Consider the following 24,523-nt stretch of genomic DNA (forward strand, 5'->3'; position numbering starts at 1 on the left):
GAACACAAAAGGAAAATTTATGAAAACTGATCATGTGCCATGAGAAGACATCAAATTTCAGAGAGTCAGTATCATGGAGATCATTTTCTTCATTATAATGCAATTGTCAGAAGTCGACAACAAAAAGGATAACTAGAAAGTTTCCAAATTTAGAAAAAAGTTTAAATTTCTAAATAATCAATAGGTCACATAAGAAATCATATTCACAATTAGAAAATACTAACATACAAAATTGTTAGGAAAAGAATAAACACAAAGGACACAGGAGAAAAACCGAGTAGAAATTACTGAAATAGAAAACACAAGAGAAGCAACAAAGTCAAATGACTGCCAAGAGCAAGGGCTCAAACAGTTTTCAGAGCGAACAGGAAGGCATGACTGTAAATAGAGCAGAGACTTTATATTAGTAACAACCGGTATCAGTAAATCTGAAAACTGAGACGGTGGACACATCAAAACAATCTCAAGAAAAAACCCTGAAAAATACTGTAATCATTACAAGACTTGAACCAGTAATTTGAACTCTCCCCACAGTCATTTAGGGGGACTTCCAGTAATAGCAGAATATGTCCCTACCAAAACAAATCCTCTCTGGAGGATGACAAGATCATTCATAGGCCTCAAGTTATTTTTAAAAGTGAATTCTTAAATGCAATGTCCAAAATACAATCTAAGGTATTTATGACACACAAAAAGACAAATCTCTGTGGGTGAGAAACTGCAGAAAGAAATGAGCACCCCCCCACAGACATGAATGTATATATCAATACATCCACACCTCATGCAGACTAAGAATACATGGGAGGAACACCATGAGTCAGGAGTCAGGTAAATGGAGTGGGTGCTCTAAGGTCCTTACGTGCTCTGGGAGAAGGAAAGGCATCAACATTAGACACTGATAAAGAGATTGCATCTTATGATTTCTAGAATAACCACTCAAGAATAGGAAAAAAAGGTTATAATTTTTCACATTAAAGGAATGGACAAAGAGCCTCCATTAAATGCGAACTAAGAGAAGGCTGGTATATGTACAGTAATATCAGACAAAAGATACTAAGGTAAAAAGGATAGAAGATATCTTTACTAGAGGTAAAGAACAAGTGAAGTTGATAAAACTTTCAATTCACCAGGATAATATAAAGTTTACAGACATACAAGGGGAATAGAGACATTGAGAATTATGCTTGGAGATTTTAACACATGAGTAATTGGTAAACAGTAAACAAAACAAAATCAGTAAGGATACTAAAAATAGAACAGGATGATCCACAAACACCACACCACTCATCCAGTGCAGAATACGTTATTTTCCAGCATGCTTATAACATTTTTTAGGGACCATATACTGGGCCATAAAGCTGTGTCAACAAAATTCAAAGGATTGAAATCACAGAGTAAGTTCTCCAGTGCTGATACAATTACACCAGAAATCAGTAATGAAAAGATAATAGAAAATCTACATATATTTCAAAAGTAAGGAATAAATTTCAAAATAAAATAGATTGGAGATATCACAATGGAAAATATAAAATATTTAATTCACTAATGAAATTTATATCAAATGTGAGGGGTATTGTTAAAACAATACTTAGGGGGAAATTTATAGCCTTAAACCCTTTTGTTAGATCAGATGAAAGGCTAAAAAAGGAGCTAAATAAGCATTTCCTTAAAGAAGAAAATGAATAGTAAATTAAATCCCCTTCCCCAAATAAAACAAAAGTAATAACAAAAGCAGAGATAAATAAAATGGGAAAAATGTAATAAGGGATCAATAAAGCCAATACAGAGGAGGCAAGAATATACAGTGGGGAAAAGACAGCCTCTTCAATAAATGGTATTGGGAAATCTGGATAGCTATATGCTAAAGAATTCAAACTGGACCACTTTCTCTCACCATGCACAAAGGTAAATTCAAAATGGATTAAAGACTTAATTGTAAGACTCCTAAAACTTCTAGAAGAAAACGGGCAGGATGCTCTTTGACAGTGGTCTTAGTAATTTTTTTTTTTTGGTTATATCATCTCAGGCAAGGGAAACAAAAGCAAGAATAAACATATGGTACTACATCAAATTAAAAAGCTTTTGCACAGTGAAGGAAACTATCAAGAAAACAGAAAGGCCACCTACTGAATGGGAGAATATATTTGCAAATGATATATCTGATGAGGGGTTAATATCCAAAATATACAAAGATCTCATACAACATCAAAAAACCAACCCAATTAAAAAATGGACAGAGGATCTAAACAGACATTCATCCAAAGAAGACATACAAATGGCCAACAGGAAAAGATGCTCAACATCACTAATTATCAGGGAAATCCAAATCAAAACCACAATGAGATGCCACCTCACACCTGTCAAAATGGCTGTTATAAAAAGACATCAAATAACACATGTTGGTGAGGGTGTGGAGAAAAGGGAACCCTAGTGCACTGCTGGTGGCAATGTAAATTGGTGCAGCCACTATGGAGAACAGTATGGAAATTCCTCAGAAAATTAAAAATAGAGCTACCATATGATCCAGCATTTCCACTCCTAAGTATTCATCTGAAGAAAATGAAAACACTAATTGGAAAAGATAGATGCACCCCATGTTCTTTGCTGCATTATTTACAATAGTCAAGGTATGGAAGCAACCTTAAGTGCCCATCTGTAGATGAATGGATAAAGAAGATGTGGAATGTATACACACACACACACACTCAAAATGGAATATTACTCATAAAAAAAATGAAATCTTGGACTTCCCTGGTGCCACAGTGGTTGAGAATCCGCCTGCCAACGCAGGGGACACGGGTTTGAGCCCTGGTCCGGGAAGATCCCACATGCCGTGGAGCAGCTAAGCCCGTGCGCCACAACTACTGAGCCTGCGCTCTAGAGCCCGTGAGCCACAACTACTGAGCCCATGTGCCACAACTACTGAAACCCACGCACCTAGAGCCCGTGCTCTGCAACAAGAGAAGCCAGCACAGTGAGAAGCCTGCACACTGCAACAAAGAGTAGCCCCCGCTCGCTGCAACTAGAGAAAAGCCCATGCACAGCAACAAAGACCCAATGCAGCCAAAATTAAATAACTGTATTTAAAAAAGAACAAAAAACTGAAAGCTTGCCATTTGCAACAACATGAATGGACCTAGAGGTTATTATGCTAAGTAAAATAAGTGGGACAAAGACAAATACTGTATCATTTCACTCATATCTGGAATCTAAAAAAACAAATGAACAAACATAAAACAGAAACAGTCATAGATACAGGGAACAAACAGGTGGTCAGCAGAGGGGGTAGGGTTAGGGGGATGAGAGAAGTAGGTGAGGGAGATTAAGAGGTACAAACTTCCAGTTGCAAAATAAATGAGTCACAGGTATGAAATGTGCAATGTGGGGAATATAGTCAATAGTTATGTAATATCTTTGGTGACGGGTGGTAACTAAAGCTACCATGGTGATCATTTTGAAATGTATAGAAATATCAAATCACTATGTTGTGTAACAGAAACTAGCATAGCGTGGTAGGTCAATTATACTTCAAAAACAAACTCATAGAAAAAGAGGTCATAGTTGTGGTTACTAGAGGTAGGGGGTGGTCATGGAGGGGACTGGATGAAGGCCGTCAGAGGTACAAACTTCCAGGTATAAGTACCAGGGGTGTCATATACAACATGACTAAGTAACACTGCTGGATGTTGTGTAGGAAAGTTGTCAAGAGAGTGAATGGTAAGAGTTCTCATCACAAGGATAAAATATTTTTTCTGTGTCTTTAATTTTGTATCTGTATGAGATGACGGATGTTCACTACCCTTGCTGAGGTAATCATTTCATGGTGTATGTAAGTCAAATGATTATGTTGTACACCTTAAACATACACGGTGCTGTATGTCAAATATATCTCAATAAAACCGGAAGATAAAAGACACTAGAGACACTAAAGAACAATCAACACTAAACTTTAGAACACTTCAGTGTCTTTGGAACACTAAAGACAATCAACAAACAATTCAATGAAATGTAAATAGCATCATGGATAAGTTGGGTTTATCCCAGGAATACAAGGTGGGCCTAGCATTTGAAAATTGGTAAAGTTTGCCACATAAACTAGATTAAAGGGGGAAAAGTTAAGATACCAAACAATGCAGAAAAAGTGTTTGATAAAATTCAGTTATTTCATGATAAGTCACTGTAAGTTTCTCACGAAGAGATTAAAGTAAAAAATAATGTGAGTACATCAGTAGATACAGAGAAGCCTTTAGTGAAATTCAACGTCTTTTCACAATATTAAGTCTTCCTGTAGAATAGAAGAGAATTTCCTTGAACTGATAAAAGGTATCTACAAAAACCCCACAGTAAACATTACTAAATAGTGAAACAGTAGAAGCATTACCTTTAAAATGAAGAACAAGACAAAAATGTCTGCCGTCACTTTCAACATTGTACTAAAAGGGTCAGCACAGTAAGGCAAGGAAAATGAATAAAAGGCATAAGGAAGAAACAAAGTTGTCATTATTGTAAGATTGTACGGTTGTGTACATGGAAACCCAAAAGCCATCTGTAAATAGATATTAGAATTAAGAGTTTAGCAAATGTGTTAGTTAAAAGATCAACATTTAAATATTTCTAAATACCAGCAACAGGATTAGAAAAATGGAACTTTAAAAGTACACGATTTCAATCATAACTAAAAGTATAAGATACCTAGAAATCTCACAAAAATATGCAAGGCCCTTTTGGAGAAAATCACAAGGCTATATTGAAAGAAACTAAAGAAAACCTAAACAAATGGAGAGAGGTAGCACGTTCATAGACTGAGAGACTCAGTATTATAAAGACATCAATTCTGCAACTGATTAATTGATCCAGTGCAATTCCTGTCAAAATCCTAACAAAGTATTTTCGTTTTCTTTCATTTTGGAACTTAAATGATTCTTAAATTTAGCAGAGCAAGGAACCAAGGACAGCCAAGACCCTTGTATCAGTTCAGGTCTTCTAGGAAACAGACGCAAAAACGTGGCTAGAAGTATAAGATGTAAAGGATAAAGAGAAGGAGCAGGAATAGGCAGGGAAAGCGTTCAGAGTGCTGCAGGTCTGACACCTGCGGGTGGAGGAAGGAAGGAAGAAGGACTGGCAGGAAGAGCTTCAGCCTGGCTGCACAACTCTGAGAAAGTCTTGGCCTGACCACAGGGAACACCGGTGCAAAGACAGGGAACACCGGTGCAAAGACAGGGAACACCGGTGCAAAGACAGGGAACACCGGTGCAAAGACAGGGAACACCGGTGCAAAGACTGTAGAGGGTCCTACACTGGGCCAGCCCTTAGTACTCCTGCCTTGCTCGGGCATTGGTTAGTTGCCTGGGAAGGACGTGACCTCGGTTCAATTGCTGCAGCAGATCCAGAAGATGCTTTAGGGGGAGGCTGTTAACTAACCCCACCCATTGAGGCAGATTCACTCTCAAAGGAAATCTGAGTGGTGCGCTTCTTTTTTTTTTTTTTTTTTTAATATTTATTTATTGTCATTTATTTTTGGCTGCATTAGGTCTTCGTTGCTGCGCATGGGCTTTCTCTAGTTACGGCGAGCGGGGGCTACTCTTTGTTGGGGTGTGTGGGCTTCTCATTGCGGCGGTTTCTCTTTTTGCGGAGCATGGGCTCTAGGCGTGCAGGCTTCAGGAGCTGTGGTGCGCGGGCTTAGTTACTCCGCGGCATGTGGGATCTTCCCGGACCAGGGATCGAACCCGTGTTCCCTGCATTAGCAGGCGGATTCTTAACCACTGTGCCACCAGGGAAGCCCCGAGTGGTGCACTTCTAATGCTGCTCTGTGTTCTGAAAGAAGACTGAGGTAGGGAGCCTTACCCTATTATGTGGAAAGGTATTATGTAGCTAAAGTAATTAAGATTGTGTCTTATTGGTACAAGGATAAGCAAATAGAACAGCATAGAGCATCAGAACAAACCCACCCAAGTATGGAGATAATACATGTCAGGAGTAGCAAATCACTGTGGGGAAGGATGGGCTGTTCACATTGTAGCAAAGGATGGATGACACGTGGGAAAAAATGAAACTGCACGTTTATATAAATATTTGAAAAATCCATTTCAATGGTTAAAGACATAAATGTAAAAGCAAAACATTAAAAACTACAGAAGACTATATATGAGAATATATTTGTGATCTTGGAGTAGGGAAGTACTTCTTCAAACAGACACAAAAAGCAATCAATAGCCATGATAGAAAAGAAAATTTTTGACAACATTAAAACTTTGAACTTTTATTCATCAAAAGATAGTGAAAAGCTACAAACTGAAAGTATATTTGCAACCCATGTGAACATGTTTAATATCCAAACCAAATTAAATATATACACAGATGAATGAATATACATATTGTAATTTTTTTCTGTTCATTAGCTTTTCTAATTCATTATAATTGTGTATACATATGGTATACACACAAATCAATAAGGAAGAATTAATGCATAGGAAAATGGGCAAAACATTTAGAGGCATTTCACAGAAGGAGAAACAGGAATAGTCAAGAAACATGAAATGAGGTTCAATCTCATTGGTAATTGGAAATACAAGTTAAGATCTTAAGATGTAATTTCATACGCACCTGGTTGACAGAGACTTGAAGGCTGGCAGTACTAAGTGCTGAAGAAGGCAGGCAACCAAGGGAAGGCCAGTTCAGTGCTGGTGGGAACGCAGACCAGCTCTGTGTGGAACAGCACGTAACACACACGTCCTTTCTGCCTGGCGTGTACCCTTGAGAAGAAGTTCTTGCTCCTGTGCAGCAGGAGACATGTATAAATATATTAGCATTGTACCAGCAAAAGCCAGAATCAACTAAAACATCCACTCACCATAGAATGGATAAACAAATGGTAGTTTATCCATATCATTAAGCCCTCAACAGCATTAAAAATGAATGCACTACTGCAAGATGCATAAACATTAGATAAATCTTAGAAACATAATGTTGAATTTTCTTAAAAGATTGCAGAAGAAGGACTTCCCTAGCAGTCCAGTGGTTAAGACTCCGCGCTCCCAATGCAGGGGGCACAGGTTCCATCCTGGTTGGGGACTAAGATCCCACATGCCACACATGGCACGAACAATTAAAAAAAAAAATTGCAGAATACTTTCAGCATAATACCTTTTTGATAGCTTTATTAAGATATAAATCACGTACCATAAACTTCACCCATTTAAAGTATACCCTTGTGGGTTTTAGTTTATTTAGAGTTGTACAACTATTTTAATTTTAGAAAATTTTCATCATCCCCCAAAGAAACTCCATATCCACTATCAGTCATTCTCCCCAGCCCCTGGCAACCACTAATCTACTTTCTGACTCTATAGATTTGCCTATTCTGGACCTTTCCTATAAATGAAATCACACAATAGATGGCCTTTTGTGAGGCTTCTCTCACTTAGGATAATGTTTTCAAGATACTTCCCTGTTGCAGCAAGTGTCGGTACTTGCTTTTTATTGCCATGTAATATTCTATTATGGAAATATATACCACTTTTAAAAAAATTCCATCCGTTGAAAGACATTTAGGTTGCTTCCAATTTGGGGTATTATGAATAATGTTGCCGTGAACACTCATACATTTCTTATGTGGAGATTCTTTAAAAAATAAGGTTCAAAGAGGGACTTTCTTGGCGGCCCAGTGGATGGGATGCCAGCACTTCCACTGGCGGGGGTGCAGGTTCCATCCCTGGTTGGGGAGCTAAGGTCCCACATGTTGCGTGGGCACAGCCAAAAAATAAAAAATAAACCAAGTATCTAAAAAAATAAAGGGTTCAAAGACAAGCAAAACTAAATATTGTATGCTAAAGTTAGAAGAAGAAGGGGACAGCAGAATGAGATTTGGGGAAGTTCTAATCAGTTCACTAAGGTTCATTACTAATGCGTTTCATAACATTATCATAGGTTACCGTAATTATCACATATACACACGAACACATAGGAGTAGGGCGCTCTGGCCTCAACCTTCTGTAAAAGTTTAATGGTTGGATGTGGGGGAGGCACTAGCCTCTAAAACCCCCAGTAGGTCTTGATTTCTGCAGGAGACCTGGGTTCTTCTCATTTCTCATATAAATTCCTCCATGGCGCTCGCACTTTCCAAATGTGTTCATTTCTTGAGTATTTTTTGAGTTCCGCTGGGTAAATCAGCCTGCTTCTGGACTCTGCTGAGCCGTCCACATCCTCTGTGTTACCGGGTCCACAGACCCATCCCCATCCACCAGCTTTCTAGCTTCAAAAATTGTGTTGCTATTGTCTCTTCCCCCCTCTTTGACTTTATGAGTTTTTACATTTTCCCCTTTTCTGTCATTGCAGTTTGGTTTCAGGAGGAATTCGAAGTAAACGGGTATGTTCAACTGCTGTGGTTACCCAGAAATTTTATAATGTACATTGAGTCAGGGTTTTTTTCTATTACTTGCCCCTAAGGGCATCCTGATCTGACATGTTATCAATAGTATTTTCACAAAGAAATATTCTACAACATGACATTTAGTGTTCCCTCTTATACATGTATAATTATTTAATCACTCTTGAATATGTGAGTGGTTTCCAATTTCCTGAATATTAAAAAAATAAAATATAGAAATAGATTCGCTGCAACGTCTTCACGCTATCAGATGTCTCAAGGAGGTTTTTTCCAACTGATACTCCTGCTCTCAGTGGAGAAGAGTATCAGTATCTTCACACCAATAACAGAGTATTTACTTTATTTACACCTCATATTTATTTTCTAATTATATTCATATGAAAAAACTCAGAAAAATAATATCAAGAAATAGAGTAGTCATAATCCCACCACCCAGAGATCTCTACTATTAATATTTGGTGTATATCATTCTAGACTTTTCTCTATACATGTATACACATTGTTTGTGAGATAGTGTTTGGCTTTTTGTTTCGATTTGTTCTGTTTTTCTGGTTACTGTACATGCTGTTTTATACTTTGTTTACTTGACAATGTGCTATGGACACCTTTCCACATCAATGTTGATCTAATCATTGTCAAAGCTCTGTATACCGTAGTTTGCTTAACCTACCCTATTGATGGATATTTAGATTGTCTACATTTTTTTCTAAATCCTTATACATATAGCTTTGTAGTAGTCCAATTTTTTCCTTTAGATAAATAAGGAGATATTGCTTGGTTAACAGATGGTTACTTTTTTGAGTTCTCAGTACGTTACTGTGTACTGCTGAAGGCTGTAGAAAAAGCAGAGCCAGGAGGGCTCTGACAGTATCGTTTGATCTTCTACATAATTCAGTTCCTGGACTTTTAACTTGTGTGAATTAATGAATTTACATTTTGCCTACTCTGGCAAAATGTGTAATCTGTAATTTCAAACTCTTGCTAAGCTAAAGAGAGAGACACTTGACCCCACCTATATTCGTATTTACGTAACATAAAGTTCAGATTTCAACCATGATGGGAACTGCAAAATGCTATAATTCATGTGAGTGCTATTCAAAACACAAATTATTTAATAACAGATTATTCAAAATTTAGGAAGTTTGCATCTGTTTTATATAGTATGTCTAAATTAAGAATATGGGTTAATATTTAGAGTATTCTTAGTCTGATATATTATATTACATTGCATATGAAGCCTTAAATTGACATGAATTAACCTATACATCTTTAAATATTTGCAAAATTATATTTTATATGAGCCTATAATAAATGACCGTATTACAATTCAGAAGCTGAAAAGTGTAGTGAGAGTTGCCATGGGAACCTTAATGTGATATCCCCTTGCTTTCATTTAAATTTCATTTTTAATATTGCATTAACATTTTTGCATTTAATGGATAGATATTTGAATTAATATTGAAGTGCTGTGTCTAATATAAATAAAATATAAGAAATGAAAATGTGATTTTTCTTCCAATGAACAAATGAACATGTAATCCGAGATCTCGTAGAAATAACAGCACTTGAGTTTTAAATTATTCGATTTCATTCATTTATTTTGAAATTTCTTAAAGGATCCCTTTTAAAAGATTAAGACATATTTATGGATAGTCACATAACTCATGTCTTTAACATTTCAAATATGTTTCAGAATTTCCTGAAGGCTATTTGTGGGCAATTTACTTCACTGTGCCTTAATTTATTCTGTATTTTTCAGATTAGATGACCTCTGAGGCCTATCCTACCTCTGTAAGTCCATTTTATTTTTTTATTTTTTATTTTATTTTATTATTATTATTATTTTGTGGTACACGGGCCTCTCATTGTTGTGGCCTCTCCTGTTGTGGAGCACAGGCTCCGGACGTGCAGGTTCAGTGGCCGTGGCTCACAGGCCCAGCCGCTCCACGGCACGTGGGATCTTCCCGGACTAGGACACGAACCCATGTGCCCTACATCGGCAGGCAGATTCTCAACCACTGTGCCACCAGGGAAGCCCTGTAAGTCCATTTTAGTGCACTGATCATTTATAGGTTGATACACTTAATCTTACTTAAAACAGAATACCATATTACCAAATACAGATTCGTCTATTTAAGTTTATTATATAAAAATCTAACTTATGCTAGAGATATAAGGTATTTTTTTATTACAAAGGATTCTTGACTATACTAAGTATTCACACAGATTATATGTGAATAGTGCAGTTAAAATTGAAATAAATATATAAAATGTATGGACAACAGAATCTGTGGTGCAAAGGGGCTCGTAGGTATCAGGAGTCTTAGGTTTTCTCTCATGCACTACAGTCAACTAGGTCTTGACTATATGCAAATCATTTAATCTCTTGTGTATAAAACAAAAAGAGTAGGGAATTCCCTGGTGGTCTAGTGGTTAGGACTTGGTGCTTTCACCGCAGTGGACCGGGTTCAATCCCTGATGGGGGAACTAAGATCCCGCAAGCCACGGGCCACGGCCATAAATACAAAAAAAACAGTAAATTGGGATCACTGGGCTTCTTTTCTACTCACGTACTCCCTAAATGAAATTCGGAAAATTAAGTATTGCCTTACACCTTTTGAATTGACCTTCAGAACTTTAATTCATAAGTTTAGGTAGTGGCAAAAAGTTTGATTTCTGACATATTAACACTTTAAAATAAAATATTGGGGCTTCCCTGGTGGCACAGTGGTTGAGAATCTGCCTTCCAGTGCAGGGGACACGGGTTCGAGCCCTGGTCTGGGAAGATCCCACATGCCACGGAGCAACTAGGCCCGTGAGCCACAACTACTGAGCCTGCACGTCTGGAGCCTGTGCTCCGCAGCAAGAGAGGCCGCGATAGTGAGAGGCCCGCACACTGCAATGAAGAGTGGCCCCCCGCTTGCCGCAACTAGAGAAAGCCCACGCACAGAAACGAAGACCCAAGTCAAAAATAAATAAATAAATATTTTTAAAAATAAATAAAGATAAAATATTTATTAAATATATCCAATGAAATCTACATATCATAGCAATTTTATACCTACCACCCTTTTTTTAAATACAAAAGTACAGCTTGGGGGCTTCCCTGGTGGCACAGTGGTTGAGTGTCCGCCTGCCGATGCAGGGGACACGGGTTCGTGCCCCGGTCTGGGAAGATCCCACGTGCCGCGGAGCGGCTGGGCCCGTGAGCCGTGGCCGCCGAGCCTGCGCGTCCGGAGCCTGTGCTCCGCAACGGGAGAGGCGACGACAGTGAGAGGCCCGCGTACCACTAAAAAAAAAATTAAAAAAATAAAATAACTGTACACGAGGGCACTAGATTCTTTACACACTTACCAACCACATGTACTATCTCTCGCTTTAATCTTTGTCATGCTGCTCTCTGCAAAAGTGTATCTGATTTTACTTTGCATTTCTTTGGTTATTAGCAAGATCAAATACAGTTTTGGATGTTCATGGCCATTACTGTTTCTTTTGTGAACTGTCCACAATACGGGTCTGTCTTTTGTGATGTTTTCATCTCAATTTGTCACTTGTCTTTGCTTATAGTATTACATGTATTTTTCTACATAATTGGAGTCATTTTGAGAAAAAACATAGCAACACTTCATTTATTCACAGTCATTCCTTTTAGAGAATTTTCCAGTCAAATGAATATTAAATCTTTCGAGTCCCAACCTAAATGTCCCTTTCTCCACAAAGTCTTCCATGACTTCCTCTAATTTAGGTCTGAGTCACTCTTTCCTGTGTGTTTCGACAAGTGCACTAACACTTCATTCAGACTTTCTTGTATTAAATATGTTTGCAAAGATATCTCACTGTCATAAGCTTTTAGAAAGCAGGAACAATATCTTATTCCTTTTAGTACAACTCAGGGCCCAATAAGGTATCCTGCACATGATATATATTCAATACTGGGGGTTGAATTGATTTGTTAACTCTATAAATACCAACGCTTTTACATTTTAAAACATTTTTCATAGAAGTAGTTTTGAATTCTATATTTGCACATTTTCTTCAGCAGAGCTTATTAAAAAACAATTTAGGGTTTTTGATAACTGACCCTTATATGAAGATGAGTTATAGGACTTTACTATATAAGGCACTGATGCCTTCAGAGGTTTATAGTGCTAGAGCCTATAACTAAGTGGCCCTAGGTGCTTTTGGATTATGTATTCCTCTCTAAAGGCACCTCTCTGCTGAATTATGACTATGTCCAGTATTCTCCAGACAAGCAAGACTGTTAGAATTAAATCTAAAATTGGACTTAAATACCCTTTAAATTTATATCTAGGTTGGGTCTCAACTAGGTTCCAGATCACTGAGGTTGCCATGTATATGAACTCTGGTCATTAATATTCACCAGAACAGGGCTTCCCTGGTGGCGCAGTGGTTGAGAGTCCGCCTGCCGATGCAGGGGACACGGGTTCATGCCCCGGTCCAGGAAGATCCCACGTGCCGCGGAGCGGCTGGGCCCGTGAGCCATGGCCGCTGAGCCTGCACGTCTGGAGCCTGTGCTCTGCAACGGGAGAGGCCACAACAGTGAGAGGCCCACGTACCGAAAAAAAAAAAAAAAATTCACCGGAACAATTTTTTTGTGCCCTACTTCTCTGAGTCTTGTCATTACATAAATCAAATCATGTTACCTCAAACTGTACAGAATGTATACCTGCCCTAACAATGTTCTTTTATAATTGGTACAATTTCATATGCATTATAAAGATTTACATACTATTCTAGCATGATGTTGGACCTTTGCCATTGCCTTTTGAGAGCCTCTTCTGAGTGTCAGAACAATTACTCAAAACTCGAAATAGACAGAAGAGATGAGATTACTGGGTGTTCTTCCAATGCCCTGCCGGGCTTGCACCTTTGTTTAATTTATATATTTCATTTATTTTTGGCTGCGTTGGGTCTTTGTTGCTGCGCGCGGGTTTTCTTCTAGTTACAGCGAGCGGGGCCTGCTCTTCGTTGTGGTGCACGGGCTTCTCATTGCGGTGGCTTCTCTTGTTGCAGAGCACGGGTTCTAGGCGCACGGGCTTCAGTAGTTGTGGCTTGTGGGCTCAGTAGTTGTGGCTCGTGGGTTCTAGAGCCCAGGCTCAGTAGCTGTGGCGCACAGGCTTAGTTGCTCTGCGGCATGTGGGATCTTCCTGCGCCAGGGCTCGAACCCATGTCTCCTGCATTGGCAGGCAGATTCTTAACCACTGTGCCACCAGGAAGCCCCCTTTGACTGTTGACTAGGTTATCTGACATCTCTGTAGGAGCAGAGGTTAACTTGTAGATTTTTGTCTGGTTAGAGATACAAATAATTTATGTCCAGTGGGAAAGATAATCCTAGAGGTTGTGGGTTGTGGCCCTGTGGGACATTAACTAGTTTTGTATCTAACCTAGTAATCTATCGTAACATTCCTTTTTAAATTTATTAATACTTAGCTGCTCCCATTCTCATTTGAACCCAGTCTTTTACCGTTTCCCTCATTAACTAATGAGTTGAATAGAATCATTCACCACGTGTTTATTTTATATGTGAGAGATCGTGTTTTTAGCCTTTTGAAAATTATTCTTTGGCATCATGTTAGGACCCCTCACTTTTACTTTAGTCTCCAAGTAGTTTAGGTTGTTTGGTAAACAAAAAAATATACTATTACGAACAGAAACCAATCAGCTGGTATCCAATGCCAGCCAGACTTTTTTTTCCTTCTTTCACTGTTGAGTGCTTTTTCCGCTGTAACCTAGGAAAGATGGACCAGAGAGCTGCACCAGGATCATTCTTGTTGTTAATCCATCTGCCAACAACATTTATTAAGCCCCGTGTGTGAAGAGCATGGCCCTGGAGGACACAGTGAACATGCATTCCGAGGGGGGATGTTGCTGCCTGGTTTCATGTTACTGTTTTCAACTAGAATCCTGCTCGGCCAAAGCATGAGGGAAAAAAATACACCAGGATGGTGAAATGAAGCTAATACATTAACATTTTGCCAGATAAACAAAGTTCCATGTAGCATTAGCTAAGTTATCATTCAAAAACGGTCATTTTGTTGTTGGGTTTTTTTTAACTGAATGGATAATAACATAGTAAGTCTAATACATTTGGACCTTAGACTCAGGCCTCTGATATGAGAGAGTCGCAAAAAAACGTTTCTTTTTAAAAAAACACCATGAGATGGGCTTCCCTGGTGGCGCAGTGGTTGAGAATCCGCCTGCCGATGCAGGAGACACGGGTTCGTGCCCTGGTCCGGGAGGATCCCACGTGCCGAGGAGCAACTAAGCCCGTGAGCCATGGCCGCTAGGCCTGCGCGTCCGGAGCCTGTGCTCCGCAACGGGAGAGGCCACAACAGTGAGAGGCCCGCATGCCGCAAAAAAAAAAAAAAAAAAAAAAAACACCATGAGAACTATGGCTGACGGAGAATGTTTTACTCCAGGCAAATATCAATTCTATCATTTTATTCAACTTAGATTGAGCTTCAATGCCCAGCTCAAATCCTGTGTGCTCTGTGAAGCTTCAGTGATCATCCAAGACAAAGTTAACTTCTGCACACTTGTTTGTATCCCTCATTTGAGACTTATATACTGTCTTGACCATTATTTTTATGTGCATCTAGTTTTTCTCTCAGTCTAGACTATAAATTCCTGGGGAACAAGTTTTGTTTCCTATACTTTTATGTCTTTCACAATGTGGGTTATATAGAGCCACTCAATAATCAGTAGCTGTTGGTTGGTTCATAGGAGAGCAGATTACTGTCAGCCAATGTTGGTAGAAAAAGTGCTATAGCCTGACTTTTTTTTTTTTTTTTTTTTTTTTTTTTTTGCGGTTCGCGGGCCTCTCACTTCTGTGGACTCTCCCGTTGCGGAGCACAGGCTCCGGACGCGCAGGCGCAGCGGCCACGGCTCACGGGCCCAGCCGCTCCACAGCACGTGGGATCCTCCCGGACCGGGGGAACGAACCCCCGCGCCCTGCATCAGCAGGTGGACTCCCAATCGCTGCGCCACCAGGGAAGCCCCCCTGACTTTTTTTTTTTTTTAAGATAACCAAATTCATTGGCAAACGATACATTTATTTCTCTGAATGATCTTGAAGTAATGCATGCGGTCTCCTGTACAGCATTTTTAAACTATCCATAGCCATTACTGCTGTTTTCTTTATATTGCACTATGCTTAAAATTGGAGTTGTATTTATTTAGCAGAGAGCTTATGAAACTACTCTTGAATTTTCAATGTAGTATTTAAATTTGACTCATCTAATGAAGAGCAGGATGTGCACAGGGAGAACAAATCTAATTCCATATAATAACATGCATTTTACATTTGGTTGAATGAAACATTTATTAAAGCCACATGCCTTGTTTCTCATGACAGCTAGTTAGAATCTTAAAAAGTCTAATACATTAGAGAATTAGAGTAGACCCTAACAGGATATGTGGATTATTTCCTACTTTAAGGATAGCCTGTCTCCCAGTCACAAAAATTAAGGTTTTGTAAAGGGTATATATCCTCCATAACACATATCTTAGTACTTTGCTCATAGGAGTTTATTAAAAATTCCTGACTGAGTCATTAGGGTGAGCTGTGAGCTGACACATGGACAGCATAAGGGACCACTTTACCCTTTGTGATCGTGAACCCTCTTCCAAGTCCAAGTACATTTTAGGGTGACTCTATTATAAAAGTCCTAAATAAGGCAAGAATATTATGGCGTAAAAGGATAAAACTCTTGGCGTTTTTCAACCAGTGATTCTCAAACTTTACTGTATATACAAATTACCAGAGGATTTTGTTAAAATGCAGATTTTGATTCTGTGTGTCTGGGGTGAGGCCTGAGATTCTTTATTTCTAATAAGTTCCCAGGTGGTGCTACTGGTGTTGGTCTGAGATTGCACTGTGATAATCATTGCCTTAGAGAATCTGGGACTTTCAGACCCCTCAGTGCTGCTGCCCTAGAATCTATCCTCTTCCTGAAACTCTTTTATCTTTTTCTCTTCTTCATGTTCTAGCCCATAGGAGCATTATAACGTGCCCCTACCAGTAATCCCTGTTATTTCACCAACACGAAATAGGACTCAGCCCCCTTTCTTTTCTCTTTTTCTTTTTAAATTAATTAATTTATTTAGTTTTGGCTGCGTTGGGTCTTTATTGTGGTGCACGGGCTTCTCATTGTGGTGGCTTCTCTTGTTGCAGAGCACGGACTGTAGGTGCATGGGCTTCAGTAGTTGTGGCACATGGGCTTAGTTGCTTCGCGGCATGTGGGGTCTTCCCAGACCAGGGCTCAAATCCATGTCCCCTGCATTGGCAGGTGGATTCTTAACCACTGTGCCACCAGGGAAGCCCAGCCCCCTTCCTTTATCAATAATGAGCTATTTGTGATGGAAAAAATGGAGCAAGATTAGGAAGTGAAGTATCAGATGCTCCCCAGACATGAATTCACTGCATTTGAGATTATTCAAAAAAACAGTTGGATCTTTTACATCATAGACAAGGATTTACCTATAACCCATAGTAGAATTTAATTGCAGTTACTGGGATGAAACATCAAGCTGAAATTCTGTCCAACAATATGGCTTTTTTCATATGGAAAATTGGAATCCTTGGAGGATAGTAACCAGAGGACTATTTATCTGCTGGTTTTCATTTGGAAAATAACTCCGACCATACGACAATAACATACAAATGGAAAGCCTCCTTGATGCCCTTTAAAATTCTGGATCCAAATGTAAATCTCAAATATGTTTTAATGTGAGATAGTGAAGAAAAACCAAAAGAGTGAAGGAACAGCACTAAATGGTCTTCAGCTAAATAAATACTTCCTTGCATGGATACAGGTTTAATTTTAAGCCTCCTTATGCGCTACCCCGGTCACCTAAGACCTAGAAAACTTTGTGAGTAGTTTCCACTGTGATCCTTCTTTTGTTTTTACCGAGGAAAGAAATTGAAAGCTAAGAGTGCTCTTGCACTGACATAAGGAAACACCTGAATAAGAATTGGGAACCTCCTCTAGAGAACTGCCCCCACCCGGCCTCGTACTTCCTTGGTTCCCACTGGTGCTCTAGAATTACTTGGGGGAATCCTGCCGTATTGGACAGAGCGCCCAGAAGGTATTAGTTAGTAAAATGAAATCTGTCTACTTTGCCATTTCCAAACACAAAACTCGGACCTGGCACAAAATAGGCTGGATACGCATTTGCCACAGGTGGAGACACATCATACAAGTTCAAGGTCTTTCTACTTGCAGGCCTGTACAAGTCTGGGGCTGAGCATGCCTGTGCCTGTGGCACGGGCACACGCTGCGCCTCCTCCTCTAATCTCTTTGTCTCACCTTCTCCTTCTCATTGCAGCCACTCCCGTCCTTTTCCCCCCCTACAGACAGTCATTGTCCAAGCTAAAACTAACCTAGTTGCGGCGAGTGGGGGCTGCTCTTCGTTGCGGTGCGCAGGCTTCTAATTGTGGTGGCTTCTCTTGATGTGGAGCACAGGCTGTAGGCATGCAGGCTTCAGTAGTTGTGGCACGTGGGCTCAGTAGTTGTGGCTCACGTGCTCTAGAGCACAGGCTCAGTAGTTGTGGCTCACGGGCTTAGTTGCTCCACGGCATGTGGGATCTTTCCGGACCAGGGCTCGAACCCGTGTCCACTGCATCGGCAGGTGGATTCTTAACCACTGTGCCACCTGGGAAGTCCCAACAATACCCTCTTTTAATAGTTGGCAGTCTTAGGTTCATAAACTGAGTAATTTACCCAAGAACAGCAACTAATAAATTGAGTTAAAATCAAATATAGGGGCTTCCCTGGTGGCGCAGTGGTTGGGAATCCGCCTGCCGATGCAGGGGACACGGGTTCGTGCCCTAAATGTCCATAGATGAATGGATAAAGAAGATGTGGTACATAAATACAATGGAATATTACTCAGCCATAAAAAAGAATGAATAATGCCATATGCAGCAACATGGATGGACCTAGAGATTATCATACTAAGTGAAGTAAGTCAGACAGAGAAAGACAGATATCATATGATATCGCTTATATGTGGAATCTTAAAAAAAAAGATACAGGGCTTCCCTGGTGGCGCAGTGGTTGAGAGTCCACCTGCCGATGCAGGGGACACGGGTTCGTGCCCCGGTCTGGGAGGATCCCACATGCCGCAGAGTGGCTGGGCCCGTGAGCCATGGCTGCTGGGCCTGCGCGTCCGGAGCCTGTGCTCCGCAACGGGAGAGGCCACAACAGTGAGAGGCCCCCGTACTGCAAAAAAAATAATAATAATAAATAAATAAATCTAGGGGAGTTCCCTTGTGGTCCAGTGGTTAGAACTCAATGCTTTCACTGCCAGGGCCCAGGTTCAACCCCTGGTCAGGGAACTAAGATCCCCACAAGCCTCGCAGCATGGCCAAAAAATAAATAAATAAAAGATTTTTTAAAATAAAAATAAATCTAATCCATGGAGATGATTTCTGGAATAATGATATGAGGAGCCTTTCCCAGTGAAACCACTCTAACAGGTAAAAATTACTTTTAAGAAACCAACTATTTTAAAGTCTCTGTGTTAAGGGCATACAACAAATGAAGAAACATTCATCCAAGAAAATCTAAATCTTTCTAAGAGAACAGGGAGAGTCTTTAGCACTTGAGGTACCACCTACTTCCTTCCCCCTCCTCCCTGGCCCAGCTCAGTGTGATGAAGCTCTACCCTGGACAGATCCAGACAAGAACATAAGGCTTTCTCTCCCACCTCCCAGCTATCAGCTACGGTATCTTTCTGTGAGGGACAAGGCACCAGCATTTCTCATTTTCTCCCAAATACATGCTGAAGAAGCTTAAGTCTTGGCAAAAGTGGCTGAGCGATCTGGGTCTTTCTTCTCTACCTAGTACCCGCTCATAGGGTGAAAACTCTACCCCCAGGCACAATAGAACAAGAACACTGGGGCTCCAACAGTCTTCACCCCATCAGCTCAAATAAAGTGCAGATGATTTATGCCAGGAGAGAAAAGCCAAGAAGACCAGAGACTACTGCCCTACCCAGTACCTGCTTATAAATCAGGCCTGTCACTCCAAGAGAAGCTGGCACTGTCACTCTGAGAAAAGCTCCAGAGTAGTGGCGCAGAGGCAAGCTATAAGAGTGGAGAGCTCCAGGGAGTTCCCTGGCGGTCCAGTGCTTAGGACTCCATGCTTTCACTGCCAAGGGTGTGGGTCAATCCCTGGTCAGAGAGCGAATTCCTACAAGCCACATGGCATGGCCAAAAGTTAAAAAAAAAAAAAAGAATGGAGAGCTCCAAAGGGATCTGACCTTATTTGGAATAGAATGTGAGGAGGTTCACGCCTAAGAGTGCTCCCCAAAATAAAGGAAAGTTTGGTGGTAAGCGCTGAAGAGCAGACTGGCAGATTCAATAGAGCAAAAAGTTGAATTATAAACCAGCTGCAAGTTTACCAAAAAGAACCAAAGGATGAGACTGCTGAGAAGAGCCTACTGGGATAAGAGCAAAACCCAAAGACTGGCCTTAAAGACCACTCCTGCAGGGTGACATGAATTTAATTGAATCGGAATGTGGCAAAATGTGTGCTCCAGGGCATTGATTGCTAAAGACAGTAGAGCAATTTGCCTGCAATTACTGAAGACTAACAGCTGGGTGTGATACCAAAAGTGACAGACAACTTTAAAAAGGGCAGAAAAAGAGAGGTGACTATGTGTGCCTAAGGCTGTACCCCCTGATGAGCAACTTCAGAGGGTTCACATAGCCAAGGAAAATAGATTTTAGTAAAATAGCCCTGCCAAGTTGTTGAGAAAAATAAGCAAAACACAACAGTCTTTTTGGGGTGAGGGAGGGGGGATTAACACTGGAGTTACTACAGTATATTATCTAAAATGTCAAATTTTTAAAAAATTACCAGTGATGCAAAGAAACAGGAAAGTGTGACCATACACATGGAAAAAAAAATCAGGCAACAGAAATTGCCTATGAGAGGGGCCAAATATTGGATTTAGCAGGCAAAAATCAAATCAACTATTTGAAGAAAAGTATGATCACACTGTCTAATCAAATGGATAATATCAATAAGGAAATAGAAATCATAAAAAAAAAAAAACAGGCTTCCCTGGTGGCACAGTGGTTGGGAGTCCGCCTGCCAATGCAGGGGACGTGGGTTCGTGCCCCGGTCCGGGAGGATCCCACATGCCACGGAGTGGCTGGGCCCGTGAGCCATGGCCGCTGAGCCTGCGCGTCGGAGCCTGCGCTCCACAATGGGAGAGACCACAGCAGTGAGAGGCCCGCGTAACGCAAAAAAAAACCCAAACCGTTCTACCAAACATTTAAATAATTAATACCATTCCTCACACTCTTCCAAAAAATAGAAGAGGGGGGAACACGTCCATACTCATTTTATGAGGCCAGCTTTACCCTCATATACAGAAACTAGGCAAGGACACTGCAGGAAAAGGAAATTACAGGCAAATATTCGTGATGAACATAGATGAAAAATCCTGAACAAAAATTAGAAAACTGAATTCAACAATGCATTAAAAGGATCATACACCATGGTCCAGTGGGATTTATTCCAGGGGTGCAAGGATGGTTCAACATCCTCAAGTCAATCAATGTGATACACCACATTAATAAAATGGAGGATAGGGACTTCCCTGGCAGTCCAGAGGTTGAGACTTTGCCTTCCAATGCAGAGGGTGTGGGTTTGATCCCTGGTCAAGGAGCTAAGATCCCACATGTTTTGTGGCCAAAAACCAAAACATAAAACAAAAGCAATATTGTAACAAATTGAATAAAGAGTTTAAAAATGGTCCACATCAAAACAAATCTTTTAAAATAAATAAATAAATAAAATGAAGGATAAAATCATATGATCATCTCAACAGATGCAGAAAAAGCATCTGGCAAAATTCAATATCCAATTCATGATAAAAACTCTCAACAGGGATTTCTGTGGTGGCACGGTGGTTAAGAATCCGCCTGCCAATTCAGGGGACATGGGTTCAAGCCCTGGTCCGGAAAGATCCAACATAATGCAGAGCAACTAAGCCTGTGTGCCACAACTACTGAGCCTGCGCTCTAGAACCCGCACATCACAACTACTGAAGCCCACGCGCCTAGAGCCCGTGCTCCACAACAAGAGTAGCTAGCCACTGCATTGAGAAGCCTGCACACCTTTTTTTTTTTTTTTCTTTAGGAGAACAGTATGGAGGTTCCTTAAAAAACTAAAAATATTTGTTTTTCTCCTTCTGACTTACTTCACTCTGTATGACAGACTCCAGGTCCATCCACCTCACTACATGGAGAAAAACAAATACCGTATGCTAACACATATCTATGGAATCTAACAACAACAAAAAAATGTCATGAAGAGCCTAGGGGTAGGACGGGAATAAAACACAGACCTACTAGAGCATGGACTTGAGGATATGGGGAGGGGGAAGGGTAAGCTGGGACGAAGTGAGAGAGTGGCATGGACATATATACACTATCAAACATAAAACAGATAGCTAGTGGGAAGCAGCCGCATAGCACAGGGAGATCAGCTCCGTGCTTTGTGACCACCTAGAGGGGTGGGATAGGGCAGGTGGGAGGGAGGGTGACGCAAGAGGGAAGAGGTATGGGGATATATGTATATGTATAACTGATTCACTTTGTTGTAAAGAAGAAACTAACACACCATTGTAAAGCAATTATACTCCAATAAAGATGTTAAAAAAAAAAAAACAACTACAAATAGAACTACCATATGACCCAGCAATCCCACTACTGGGCATATACCCTGAGAAAACCATAATTCAAAAAGATTCATGTACCAAAATGTTCATTGCAGCTCTATTTACAATAGCCAGGACATGGAAGCAACCTAAGTGTCCATCATCGGATGAATGGATAAAGAAGATGTGGCACATATATACAATGGAATATTACTCAGCCATAAAAAGAAATGAAATTGAGATATTTGTAGTAAGGTGGATGGACCTGGAGTCTGTCATACAGAGTGACGTAAGTCAGAAAGAGAAAAACAAATACCATATGCTAACACATATATATGGAATCTAGTGTGATTCTTCTAATCCTTTGTTTCCCATTAATTCCTGAGTCTACTGCTGTGACTTAACCTCATACACTGGGTTGGATGTTTTTAAGTCTAGAGTCCTATTCACTGTGAAATGAAACCAGGCCTTTAAGGAAGATTTTGGGATTAGAATGACAAGAGTTCAAATAAGGACAGTGGAATCAAAGGAGAATAACAAGTGGCCAGCAAGTCCGGCTCTACTAGGTGAAGTACTCCTAAGAAGGGGGCAGTTTACATACCAGCTGGATTTCTGAGTTGTCCACTTCAATCTGAGATTGCCAGAGCTCCTGAAGCACGAGGACTTCCCTTAAAGTTAGCTAGAAATAGAATGTGAAAGTTTAAGATCAAGACCTTTTAGGGTCTAGATTTTTATTTGAGTTCTTCCATGTTAATTGCACAAAACTTAAACATAATCAAATATATCGAGTTTGAATGATATTCAAGTTACTAAAACGGGATTTAGTTACTAAAGAGTAAAACCGTCCTGCAGTTTTGAGGTAGCAAAGTCTGTAACACCTGATACATCTGTTGATGTCTTTGTCAACACCTTCTCATACCCAGATTTCCAGGTAGCTCAACAATTTCTGGATTACATAAATTTACATAATTGAAAAAGAAAAAGTAGAGGGGAGAAGTCAAAAGCATCCAGCTGAGATACAGGATAAATAGGGAATGGAAAACAAAGGGAATAAAGAATAAAGAGACAAGTTTAGGAAAAAAATAGCAAAAGAACAGCAAAGGATAAGCGGTGGAGTAGAAACTGAGAGAATCAGATTCTAGGACCAGCTCTGCTATTAGTAAATTGTGTTGTCTTGGGCAAATCACTTTCCTTCCTTTCTTCCAGCTTTACTGGCCCATATAATTAGATACATGTCTTCCTTTGGGTCAAATGACTAAGTATGAGTTCTAAGCATAAAACAATGAGGTTTGTTTTCCTTTGCAGTTTATAAAACCAGTCTCCTTACTCTATATTCGGGCTATTTTATGAAAACACCCTGAAAAAAAAAATAATACTTACAAAAAAGTAAATTTGCCGGTCACTGACAAGTTCTAGTCTCTTGATGGCTTCCTGAGCCCAGTCACTGAAATTTATCTTTCACTTTCAGGTTCCTGCATGACCTCATGCTGATTCAGCAACACACAGTAATGGTAAGAATTCCCTCCTACCAGTCTTCTAAACGAGAAGAGTTTTGATAACCAGTAACCTTAGAGACATAACTGGACTGTATAATCCAGGTCATTTCCCCTGGGCTCTTTCTGTGCCCTTCTGTAGCACTTCATCTAAAAAAAAAAAACCAAAAAAGGCCCTTTAGGAACTTTTTAAAAAAATAAATTTATTTATTTATTTATTTATTTATTTTTATTTTTGGCTGTTTGTTGCTGTGTGTGGGCTTTTCTCTAGTTGTGGCGAGCAGGGGCTACTCTTCCTTGCGGTGCAGGGGCTTCTCATTGGGTGGCTTCTCTTGTTGCCAAGCACGGGCTCTAGGCGTGCGGGCTTCAGTAGTTGTGGCTCGCAGGCTCAGTAGCTGTGGAGCACGGGCTTAGTTGCTCCGCAGCATGTGGAATCTTCCCGGACCAGGGCTCAAACCTGTGTCCCCTGCATTGGCAGGTGGATTCTTAACCACTGCGCCACCCGGGAAGCCCCCCCACCTCAAGGAACTTTAAAGATTTCTTTATAATGTGGTTATGGCCTTTGGAATCATCTCAAATGTAAATTGAACAGCAGTACAGTCCTACTTTGGGAAAATCTGAATCTTAGACTATTTTAACAGAAATGCAGTTAATTATTACTTTCATATATGCACAGTGACTTCAACGAGTTGTTGATGTCTGACTTTCTTTAATAAGTGGATCATTTGTAATGAATCTGATTTTAAAGCAAATGAATACTCAAGTGCTTTAAAAAGTTGTTCTGGATTATATTTGAGGTAAATAACCAGTTAAGAGCACATAGTGGGACTTCCCTATGAAAAGAAGACTCTCTTTTGGGGTCAAAAGGAAACCATGGTAGGGTTTCACAGTGTAGTTTCCCAGGAGCGCTGGCAGGGCGGGGTGCGTTTGGAGCGCTCAGTAGATCCCA

The 24,523-nt window shown here is 40.2% G+C and overlaps 1 long non-coding RNA gene across 1 annotated transcript; it reads right to left on the minus strand.

Moving 5' to 3' along the window:
- Window positions 1-6,630: 6,630 nt before the first annotated feature.
- LOC136794776 (uncharacterized) lies at window positions 6,631-23,495 on the minus strand. Its single transcript, XR_010841979.1, has 3 exons — window positions 23,462-23,495; window positions 22,683-22,760; window positions 6,631-6,773 (listed from the first exon to the last, which is right to left on the minus strand). It is a non-coding gene; the product is annotated as an uncharacterized lncRNA (long non-coding RNA).
- Window positions 23,496-24,523: the final 1,028 nt, after the last annotated feature.

This window comes from Kogia breviceps, chromosome 9, assembly GCF_026419965.1.
Source record: "Kogia breviceps isolate mKogBre1 chromosome 9, mKogBre1 haplotype 1, whole genome shotgun sequence".
Lineage (NCBI taxonomy): Eukaryota > Metazoa > Chordata > Mammalia > Artiodactyla > Physeteridae > Kogia > Kogia breviceps.